The sequence below is a fragment of the Vicugna pacos genome, chromosome 22 (assembly GCF_048564905.1).
Source record: "Vicugna pacos chromosome 22, VicPac4, whole genome shotgun sequence".
In the NCBI taxonomy this organism is placed as follows: Eukaryota; Metazoa; Chordata; class Mammalia; order Artiodactyla; family Camelidae; genus Vicugna; species Vicugna pacos.
This window is the reverse complement of record NC_133008.1, coordinates 24,110,661-24,122,254: the sequence shown is the minus strand read 5'-3', so window position 1 is coordinate 24,122,254 and position 11,594 is coordinate 24,110,661. Positions and strand designations below refer to the sequence as shown.

Here is an 11,594-nt window from a genome sequence, read left to right as displayed (position 1 = left end):
AATCCTGGGTATTTATTTACCCAACAGAGAACATGAACTTGTGTTCCCCAAAAGTCACATACAAGAATGTTCATAGCAGCTTTAATCACAGTAACCAATCACTGAAAACAATTCAAATCTCCATCAACAGCAGAGTATGTAAACAAATTGTGATTCATCCCTACAGTGGAATACTACACAACAAAGAAAAAGAACAGGCTAATAAAACTTGCAACAGCAAGGATGAGTCCCAGAGGTTTAATGTAACATGAAAGACACCAGACACAGAAGAGGACACACTGGATGGTTCCATTTATATGAAATTCAAGGACAGACAAAACTAATCTGTGATGACAGAGTCAGATTGGGGAATACTGACTTCTAGGAGAGAACACGAGGGAACTTTCTGGTGGGATGGACCTCTCTTGATCTGGGTGGTGGGTATACAGGTATATAACATGCAAAAATTCATTGAGCTGAAACTTAAAATCTGAGCCCTTTACCATATGCAAATTATACCTCTTTCAAAGGAAAAAAAATAAAAGGGAAAAACAGAAAAGAAAACATCCCCTAGAGCAGTATGTGACCCAGATGCTGGGTCAGTCCTGACACTTCCCTCCTCAGAAGTTTCACAGCAGTCTTCCAGTGTGGACAAAAGTTGGAAAATTTAAGCAGCTGCCTCAGATTCAGGAGGGAAGTCCAAGGGTGGGAGTGCCCCTCCCCCATGTCCCTGCGGTGACTTGAGCCTCTAGTCTCCAATGGCCCTAGGTGGTCCAGTCTGAGGGCAAAGGGAAGCTCTTGAGGTCTCCTTTCTTCTACTTCCTCATTCTCTCCCATCCCAAGCTGTGGGTCCAGGCAACTCCTGTACCAGAAACTGTTAGTGAGTCTGGTTGCTATGGTAGCGGGGCTGTGAGGCCCCAGGAACCCACTGCTCAGCCTCCTTGTCCTTGCAGGGGGAGCTTTTCCCCCTTAACAGTGAAATGGGACAGGGAGGGTATAGCTCAGTGGTAGAGCGCATGCCTCACAAGCACAGGGTCCTGGATTCAATCCCCAGTACCTCCATTAAAATGAAGAAAGAAAGAAAAGCTAATTACCACCGGCCCCAAGAGTATACAGTGCTGTATGTCAATTATATCTCAATAAAATCTGGAAGAAAAAGATTTTTTTTCTAAGTGAAATGGGAGCCAAGAGAGGAGTACCCCTTCCCTCTGATCTTGAAGATGCTTCCCTCCCCTGTTTTGCCACAAAACTCCTCTAGTTTGGAGACGAGGGTCTGAGTGGAACACAGACAGTGGTTAAAAATGGAGAGGGAAGGGGTACACCTGATCCCTGGGTTTTACCAGCCCTTGTAGGTCCTAGAAAACCCCCTCAAGATGTATCATTTTTTTTCCAACCTTGACATCCTGTTTGTTCATCTGTTTTTTGTTTTTGTTTTTTCCTAAGGGAGATGGTGGGTGTAGGTAGAAAGGGCATTGCATTTGGAGTCAGAAGGAAAGAAAGGTCAAGGGTCCAGCAGCCTCACTGTGTGGCTTCAGCTCATTCCCTAACCTTTCTGTTTCCTCTTTTATGAAGTCAAGACAATAATTCTACTTTATAGCATTACTCTGAGGACTTAAATGGATTAACACACGAAAAGCGCTTAAAACAACTTCTATCATGAAATTGTCACTCGATTAATCTGTTATTGTTTTTATGTTCCCGGTCCTGTGCCAATCACTTTCACGTGTAATAATGTGTGTAACCTTCACAATGGCTTTGTAGGAGAGCCGTTATCATACCCATTTCATGGATTAGGTAACTGAGGCTCAAGTGCCCTCAAAGATGAGGGCATTCTCCAGGATCCCAGAAATTCTGGACCCTTGAACTATCCAAGCTTTCAGCTCAGATGTGAAATGGGCTGGTGGCTTCCCACTGAGGATACAGAGCAGGAAATACACTCAGTATGTACCCAAAGACAGTAAAGTTTGCCCACATTTCCAGCCTTAAGGAAATCCCTGTTGATTTTTAAGTGTTTATCCTTCTAGTCTTTCTCAGGGCAGGACTTTGTGTCAGGCAGAGCTGGGCGTAAGTCCCAGCCTGACTACTATATGCTATGTGATCTCGGGCAAGTTTCTTAACCTCTGTGAGCTTCAGTTTCCGCATCTATAAATGGGGTTATCATAGCACCCACTTCATTGGATTGCTGGGAGGTACAAATACCATGTCAGCTCTTATTATGTATATCAATAGTAGTTTTTCAAATAGCTATTCAGGCTTTCTGTAGCTAATGGGATGTCAGCCCTCCTTTATGTGGCAGAAACAAGTTCTGATCTCATTCCAATAGTCCTAAAACCTCACAAGGTTGTTCGTAGGCTGCCATGCTTTTCTGAGAACTTATATCTGTTTTTCTAGTTTTTCCATTGGCCCCCTCGCAAATCCAAGTCAATGCTAAAGTTATCTGAGCACAGGCACCATGCTAAACTCTTGACAGACATAATTTTCTGTAACCCTCATAGTAACCCATTTTATTGCAGGAGGAATCAAGGCACAGTTAGTAAGTGGTGCAGGCAGGGTTTCTTCTCATCTCTTGCCTTTGTCACTGTTGGTTTATCCACCTTGAGTAGCTCCCTGTGCCCATTTAACAGAAACAATTACTATGGTAGTTATTATTGTGTCTAAACTATGGGTAAATAGGCCATAAGTAAGGCCCACACCCATCAGTCCAATTCAACTACACAAAGATATATTGACCATGATATATTGACCAAGATATACATGCCAGACATCATGCTTCTCCAGACAAGATAAATGGGATCCCCATCTTTCTGGAGCTCACAGCTGATGCATAGACTTTGTGGAATGTGCCTCAGTGTATAGATGCTTTTTCCTTGCATTGGGATGCTCAGTTGAGTTCCAGATGGTTAAAGGTGCCAGAAAAATGATGGGGGACAATATGGTGGTGTTATGGGTGTTACTTTGTCTAGGAGTTGGGGCAGGTCACAGGGTGGGGAGGGGGCAGGTCACAGGGTGGGGAGAGAGCAGAAGAAACTGTAGTCCTGAAGGGTGAGGGCCCAAGCTTTGGACCCCAAAGGCCTGGATTTGAATCCCAGATTCATCTTTAAAGAAAAAAATTTTTATTGTAGTATAGTCAGTTTAAAATGCATCAATTTCTGGTGTGCAGCATCATGTTTCAGTAACACATATACATACATAGATTTGTTTTCAGATTCTTTTTCATGATAGGTTACTACAAGATATTGAATATAGTTCCCTGTGCTAGACAGAAGAAACTTGTTGATCTATTTTATATCCAGATTCCCCATTTACTTATGATGTGACCTGGGACAGGCGGCATTATTTTTCTGGGCCTGGGTTTCTCCATCGGAGAAGTAGACCTGGTGAGAGCAGCCTGCTTCCCAGAATTGTGGTGAGAGCTATGCAGCTAACTAAAGCTTAGCGGCACACAGCAAGCACTCAATAAATGACAGTGACTATTTCAATGATTCCTCCAGACTCCCAGGGGAGTCGCCAGAAGAGAACCCAGATTCTAACCCTGCAGGGCTGGTGTGGAGGAGGAAGAGGGAGCCAGGACTCCAGCCCCAGCTTTGGAGGGACTGCTGGGTACAGGGCGGGGGTGGGGGGTGGGGGGCTCTGGCCCAACCCCAGCAAGCCTGTTAATTACCTCTCAGGGTCACGGGTCTTAAGGAGCCCCTCTGAGGGGATCTTGGAGCAGCCCTCTGAATATTGATCTCATCTAATCTCTCAGCAGGCGGGCGGGTCTCTAAATCCTCCTTAACTCTCCTTTCCTGCCCTTTCTGGGCGGGGAGCCCCAGGCAGGGTTTAACTCACAGGAATGAGGGCTGGGAAGCAGAACGCTCTGTGGGATTTCTCGGCCCCCCGGTAACAGAGGAGGGGCAGTGTGTGGTGGGTACACGGGGACATCCCCCTGGGGAGGGAGGCCAGGCTGGCACTCCTTCCCCGCTGCCTGCCAGAGCTCCAGGACACCACTGCCCATTTCTCTCCCCTATTTGGGAATCTGCCATTGTGGCTATGGAACCCAGGTCCCTGGCCCCTCCTGGCCAGGCCGGCCTTGGCCTCCCACCGATCCCACTAGAGCTAGATGAGGATTTGGGAGCTGGCAAGAAGCCAAAGCTGCGGGAGGAAGCCGCCTGGCCTGGGGCCTGGCTGGACTCTGCTGGGGGAATTAGGCTGCGTCCATGGAGGACACCTGGACTTTCGTTCGAGTTGCCAGTGCTTTGGGGGCCCTTGTGACGTTGATCATTCCGGGCAGGGGGTGAAGAGTTCCCTGGGTTCCTGGGAGGCCTCGGTTCCCACCTTTGAAGAGCTCTCTGGCTGGGTGATGGGGAAACCGGGAGCTCTGCAGGGCTGCCTGCTCCCATGGGCTGGGTCAAGGGGAAAGTGTGCTTGTGGGAGGTGGGTGGGACAGGTGGGGAGCACATGGGGGGCACAGAGGCAGCCTCAGAGAGGCCACTGGGTGACATTTTGAAAATCTCTAAAGACAGAGCAGCCTGGGTTTGAATCCTGCCTCCATCACTTCCTGTCATTCCCACACTAGAGCATTGAATTATGCACGAAATTTCCAAACTCTTATTTCCTTCTGGCGTGACAGCCAACAATGATTCAGAACATTCCAGAATGCAAATGCTTCACTAGTGACTGTGATGAGTAAAGCCTCCCCCCAGTAACCCCAAAGGGATGTGAAGCATGAGTGAGAACTAAACTTTGTGACTTTCAGCCACTGAGATGTTAGGTTTCTTTGTTTCTGCAGCCCAACCTGGTCCCTACTAACCAGTAGAAATTACACACCCATTTTACAGATGGGAAAACTGAGACACAGGTACTCAGCCCTCAGGCACCCAGCTAGTGACTCTGACAGAGTCAGAGTTAGAATCTAGGCAGTCTGATTCCAGAGTCTCTGCTCTTATTTCTAAATTCTTTCTCTGGGTGAGACACAGTCATCCTGGGAGCCTGGAATGTATGGAAAATTCATAAACTGCAGTGGATTCTGAGTGTGGTGGGTTTCTCCTATCCTGTTTCCTCTGACTGGGGCTCTTCTTGTTTGTGGCTTTTCATTTCTTTCTCTTTTTAAAAATTTTTTGTGGGGAGGTAATTAGGTATACTTATTTATTTTTTTAGGGGAGGTACTGGGGATTGAACCCAGGAACTCACACAAGCTGAGCATGAGCTCTACCATTTCAGTTATACCCTCCCCCCTCATTTCTTTTTCTCTTGAGCACTGGCTTTCCTGGAAGGTTTTTCTCTATCATGTCCTCTGGGGGAGACACAAAAGGCTGAATGACCAGGAAACTTTCTCCTCCCGCAATCCTCACTTAGAAAGTTTGATTTATTCATTGCAGCCTTGACCTTCTGAGAGACCAGTCCCTCAAGTCCTTGCAGACCTCCACCCCATTTCCCAGCTCCTCTGACACCCTCCTTGTAGGAGTCCCAACCCCTCCTCCACTGCTGCCTCTAAGAGCCAGAGGTCAAATATAACAAGGGAGGAAAACCCCCAGGCCAGACAGCGGAGCCCTGACCTGAGGTTCCAGAAATGTCTTTTCACCTCTTCACCCCAGGCTGCTTCCTTTCATCTTCCAGGGTCTCTGAGGTCCCCCTGCTGTCTCCAGAGAGCCAAAACCATGCCCCTTACCTGCCCTCGCTGGTTCCCAGGGAAAACTAGCCAGGCAGGGCTCAGGACGCCTCCACGCAAACCTCAGCAACTCCTGCCCTGACCAGTTAACTTGACACTTACTCTACATTAAATACCAATTGGGCCAATTTTCTGCTGTAATTAAAACCTCTGCAGATGTGTTCCCTGCTCCTCAGTGATGAGTTTATTAACCTCCAGCTCTGAAGAAATGTGGGGCAGGGAGGAGAGAAGGACAGAATAGGGCTTGCTCTGGGACAGGGAGAGTGGATGCTGGGAGAGCCTGGGTTGGGAACAATCCAGTCGTCTTCTCTGGTGCCAGGCAGGGGGCAGGTGGCCATGTTTACAAAAGTTTCAGCAGCTCTGGGTTTGCTGCTTCTACTGTGGGAGACTCAGAAATATCTGCCCTGTCACGCTGACCTGCCGTAAACTTGGACCTGCCATATAACTGACTGTCCTTTGAAAGTCCCATTTTCTGTTTGCAAATGATGCGACTAACAAGGGCTTAACTTCCAGAATATACAAACAGCTCATACAACTCAATAACAAAAAACCCCAAACAACCCAATCAAAAAATGGGCAGAAGACCTAAACAGACATTTCTCCAATGAAGACACACAGATGGCCAATAGGCACATGAAAAGATGCTCAATATTGCTAATTATCAGAGAAATGCAAGTCGGAACTACAATGAGGTGTCTCCTCACACCAGCCAGAATGGTCATTAAAAAGTCCACAAATGATAAATGCTGGAGAGGGTGTGGAGAAAAGGGAACCCTCCTTCACTGTAGGTGGGAAAGAAATTTGGTGCATCCCCTATGGAAAATGGTCTGGAGATTCCTTTAAAAACTAAAAATAGACTTACCATGAGATCCAGCAATCCCACTCCTGGGCATACATCCAGAGAAAACTCCAGTGTGAAAAGATGCACCCCCATGTTCACAGCAGCACTATTTACAATAGCCAAGACATGGAAGCAACCTAAATGTCCATTGACAGAAGATTGGATAAAGAAGATGTGATACACACACACACACACACACACACACACACACACACACACACACACACACTGGAATATTACTCAGCCATAAATAAGAATGAATGCCATTTGCAACAACATGAATGAACCTAGAGATTATCATACTAAGTAAAGTAAGTCAGACAGAGAAAGACAAATATCACATGATATCACTTATCTGTGGAGTCTAAAAAAATGACACAAATAAACTTATTGACAAAGCAGAAACAGACTCACAGTCACAGAAAACAAATTTATGGTTACCAAAGGGGAAAGGGGAGGAGGGATAAATTAGGAGTTTGGGATTTGCAGATACAAACTACTAGATACAAAATAGAACAAGGTCCTACTGTATAGCACAGGGAACTATATTCAATAGCTTGTAACAATAACTAAATCACTATGCTGTACACCAAAAACTAACACAACATCATAAATCAATTATACTTCAATTTTTAAAAAGTTCCATTTTCTTGATTACTGACAAGCAGCATGTCTGGAACCTGGAAACACAGCCTTTTCTAGCTCAGCAAGCTGGGCTTATTTGTTATGTAGCATAACCTAAGCTGCCCTGACTACTACATATCATATCCCCATTTATAGATGGTGAAACCAAGGTCCAGTTTGCTTACTAATCTAGGAGAGACCAAGATAGTTCTTGCCAAGGGCATTCAGGTCTGGGAGATAGATCCTCGAGGTTGATAAGGGAAGCAGGCCAGGCTAGTCCCCAAGTTTGCCCAAAATGAGAAGTTCATGGCTGCCAGCCCTAGGGCCTGGAAGCTCAATACCTGGTACACCCATGGCAGCTCAAGCAATCAGCTCATTGTATTCATCAGAGAATACCTGCACATTGGAGCAGGATCCAGCCCCAAGCAGCCAGTAGATTTTATTTTTTAGAGCAGTTTTATGTTTACAGAACAGAGTACAGATAGCACAATTTCCCTACCTCCCCAATTTCTCCTATTATTAACATCTTGCATTAGTGTGATACATTTGTTACAATTGATGAACCAACACTGATCCATATTACTAACTGAAATCCACAGTTGACAGGAGAGTTCATGTGGTGTTGCACGTTTCATGGGTTTTGACAACTGCAAGATTTCATGGATCCATCATTACAGCATCATACGAAATAGTTTCACTGCCCTGAAAATCCCCTGTGCTCCACCTGTTCATCCCTCCTTCCCATTTCCTCCCTTATGCACTCCTGGCAACAGTGGTTCTTTTGACTGCCTCTATAGTTTTGCCTTTTCCAGAATGTCCTATAGTTGAAATCACGGTCTATAGCATTCTTGGACTGGCTTCTTTCACTCAGCAACACGCATTTAAGGTTCCTCCATGTCTTCTTGTAGTTCATTTCTTTTGACTGTTGAATACTGCTCCATCCTTTACTTTTAAAGATCCCCTTCACCAGCAGGGCTCAACATTGTCACCTAACGTCTGTTGCCTTGTAGGGAAGGCCCCAATCTAAGAGACACCTGGGAAGGGATAAACTCATGGAATAAGGGGGCTGTTTGGGACATCTGGAGTGGGGTCCAAGCCCCACCATGGCTCAAGATCACTTCCAACCTCTCCTTGCCCTGAGTCCTTCTGGCTACCATCTCCACGTTTCACCCTTTTGGGTGTGCTGGAGTATCTGCTAGCAAGTCTGCACCTCTAGGAACTACATGTCCAAAACTCTGTTGTCAGCAGGGCTATAGGGTGGAATCTACAATTAAGAGGCATTCATGTGAGATTTATCAGGCAGAAGAGAAACAGGAGCCATCATTGTTCTGGTCCCTGGAAAGCAGCAAATCAGGCCTCGGCAAATGACAGTTGTAAGGTTTGGCTGACACTTTCTGGGCACCATCCTTCAAATTGCCCACTTTGATGTTGAGAACTGGGAGTTGAGATACCCAACAGGAATTCTTCATGGTTCCTGTATGCTCTGCCTTCTTGGTTGCTGGTGGGACGTCCCTCAACCCTCCTAGTGAGTTTGCAGGCTCTGATTTCCCTGCATTAAATCCCTTCCTGTAGAAATACCTAGGGTGGCTTCTGTCTTCCTAGCCTGAGCCTACCCAATGCTATGGGATTCTGGGGAGGAATGGAATATCAGGCTACTGAAAGGAAGATCTCCAGCCTGGCCATGTGGACTTTCACCTGCTCTCATCTCTCAGTTCCTGGCTCTTGTCTAGGGTCACCTGTCCACTGCCTTTAGCAGCCATCAGACCAATGCACAGAAAAGTCTTAGCTTTCCCCCATCCCTAACTTTACAGTCTACTTTAGAGGGTCATTATCTACCCAGTCACTAAACATTGGGTTTGTGGCTCTCCACCAGTGGTTAAGTCATGACTGCTATTCTCCACATATTTCTAGTCCTCCTCATTCTGGGCAGAATCACATTTCCTGGCCCCCTTGTAATTAAGTGGTTACATGGTTTCTGGCCAATGAATTTTGAACAGAACTAACATGTGTCACTTCTGGGTTAGATCATGTTATTACCTGTCTCCCTTTCTCTTCTTTTATGAGAATAATTGTCATCGGATTTGGAGCTGGCCCAGGCAATCCAAGATGACCTCATCTTGAAGTCCTTAACTTAATCACATCCACAAAGATTCTTTTTCCAAATACGGTCACATTCATAGGGTCCAGGAATTAGGACATGGACATATCTTTTTGGGGCCACCATTCAACGCACTATTATTAGCTCCATTTTAAAAGTGAAGAAACAGAGACAGACAAGAGCCCAAGCATCTTGCTAAACATCTCACAGCCTGTAAGAGGGGAGGGCAGCACGCAAACTCAGGCACTCTGTTCCAAAGCAGGGGATCACAACTACCTCTCCTGTGAAAGGAAAGCAGAATTAAACCCCTGCCCTAATGGACTTTCAATTTTGGTGGAGGAGGTGAGAACAAATAAGCAAATAAGTGGACATATAGCATCAGGGAGGGCTGTGAAGAGAAATCAGGCAGGATAAAGAGCATGAGGAAGAGCTATCTCTTTAGCTAACGTGGTTAGGGAAGGCTTCCTGGAGGAGGTGGAAAGGGAGCAGAAACCTGAATGAAGCATTGGAGGGAGCCATACAGCTATATGGGTAGAGGGACAACTCAGAGAGACAATAAAGCAATAAATGAACCAGGAATAACCCTTTCTCAGACTCCTTTGTGCCCCCAGTACCAACAGCAGGATCTGGCATCCAGACAGCGTGGACAACTGTTTGTTGACTGAATAAATGAAAGTGTAAAGTGTTTTCCACAGACCCAAATATCATTTCTTTTATTCCTTAAACACGTGATCTAGGGACAAAAGCTCCAGAGCAGCCCTGTGCCATAGAACTTTCTGTGATGATGAAGATGGTCCATTTCTGGGCTGTCCAACTGAGTAGCCTCCGTGTATGGCCACATACAGCCACTGAGCTCTTGAAACCTGGCTAGTACAACTGAGGGACTGGAGGTTTAACTTTGTTTCATTCAAATGAATTTAAGGATAAACAGCCACAAGTGGCTTGTGGCTACCATACTGGGCAGTACAGCTCTGGACCAGAGGTTTGCAAACTAAGGCCCCCAGGCCAAATCCAGTGGGCTGCTTGGGTTTGTAAATAAAGCTTTATTAGCACACAGACACGCCCATTCCTTCCCAGGTAGTCTATGGCTGCTGTCAGTCTACAATGGCAGAGTTGAGCATTGCAACAGAGATCCTATAGCCCGCAAAGCTGAAAATATTTACTCTCAGATCCTTTACAGAAAAAAGCTCCCCCACCGCTCGGCTGTTCTAGACTCTTGTTTGGTCATTCCCGTGACTAATAAGTTAGCTGTATGATCTGGAGCAAAGTCTTCCTTCCTCTAAGCCTTTTCTCATCAGTCAAATGGGTGAGTGCTTCCTACTATTGCATGAGCGAGCTGGGCAATTAAAATTGGATGCCATGGGCGAAGGGGCTTTGGAAGAGGTATAGCCCCTGCCTGGGATTGTAGCATCCAAGCCTCCTGGGGACCCCCCTACTAATGCCTTTCTCAGTGCTGCCCCTAATTTTCCTTTCCTCGTGTTCATTTTTTTTCTCCATCCCCCTCTCCTCGCTCCCTCCCCCGTCTTTCCGTCTGTTCTCTCTTCCCGTCTTCTCTCACTCGCCCCTCCCCTGCTCTCCACCACTTTCTTGCCCCAGACATGGGGATGTGAGAAAGTTCCGGCAGAAATTGCAATCTCCTCTCCTCTCATGTGGCTCCTAGATAAGACAGTAAAAATCCGATTTTCAGCAATTTGCTTCATTTGTGAGCTCTCCCGCGTCTCCCTTTCTCCCCCTGACACCAGCTTAGCAAAATTGCCTGGGCGGAGCGGATATTTTTAACCACTTAGTAGTCAGGGGAGGTTCATAAAAAGTTTGGTGAGAAACTGGCCCTGGTCAGGGCAGCCGGATGCTAGCCGTATGCTCACTGCATTAGTAGCAGGGAGTTCAAGGAAGGGACAAGGGCAAGTTGAAAGGAACCAGGCAAGAAGGGGCACAGGGAGGAAACACCATTACCAGAACCAGAAAGAGAGAGTGAGCTGTAGGGAGAGGGTCCGCCAGATGGGAGATGTGGCTGAAGAGGAAGCCAATCTGGGGACAAGGCATCTTGTCTGGAAACAAAAGGGATACCAAAGGCTTTTCCCCAGCAGTTTGGGAAGGAACATCTCCTTTCCTAACCAGAGGCGGCGGCAGTGGTGGTTGGTGGCTAACAATGAACATTTATTGAGCACCTACTATGTGCCTGGCGCGTGCTGGGTGCTTTACATGTATTCCCTCATTGAAGCCCCTACCATAGTCAATGAAGGAAGCAGTTTTCTTTTGTGGGTATTAGTTAAGGTAAATGTTAGGCTGCTGTAACATCAAGCCCCCCTCCACCACTGCAGGTTCCCTCACTGTCCAAACGTTTGCTGTTGGAAAATGCAGTCTTGATCACTGTCTGAACTTGCCTTCCAGACTCTTGTCTTCTG

The 11,594-nt window shown here is 46.5% G+C and overlaps 1 non-coding gene across 1 annotated transcript; it reads left to right on the top strand.

Moving 5' to 3' along the window:
• The first annotated feature begins 968 nt into the window (after positions 1–968).
• TRNAV-CAC (transfer RNA valine (anticodon CAC)) lies at positions 969–1,041 on the top strand. The gene has a single exon. It is a non-coding gene; the product is annotated as a tRNA-Val (tRNA).
• The last annotated feature ends 10,553 nt before the right edge of the window (positions 1,042–11,594 follow it).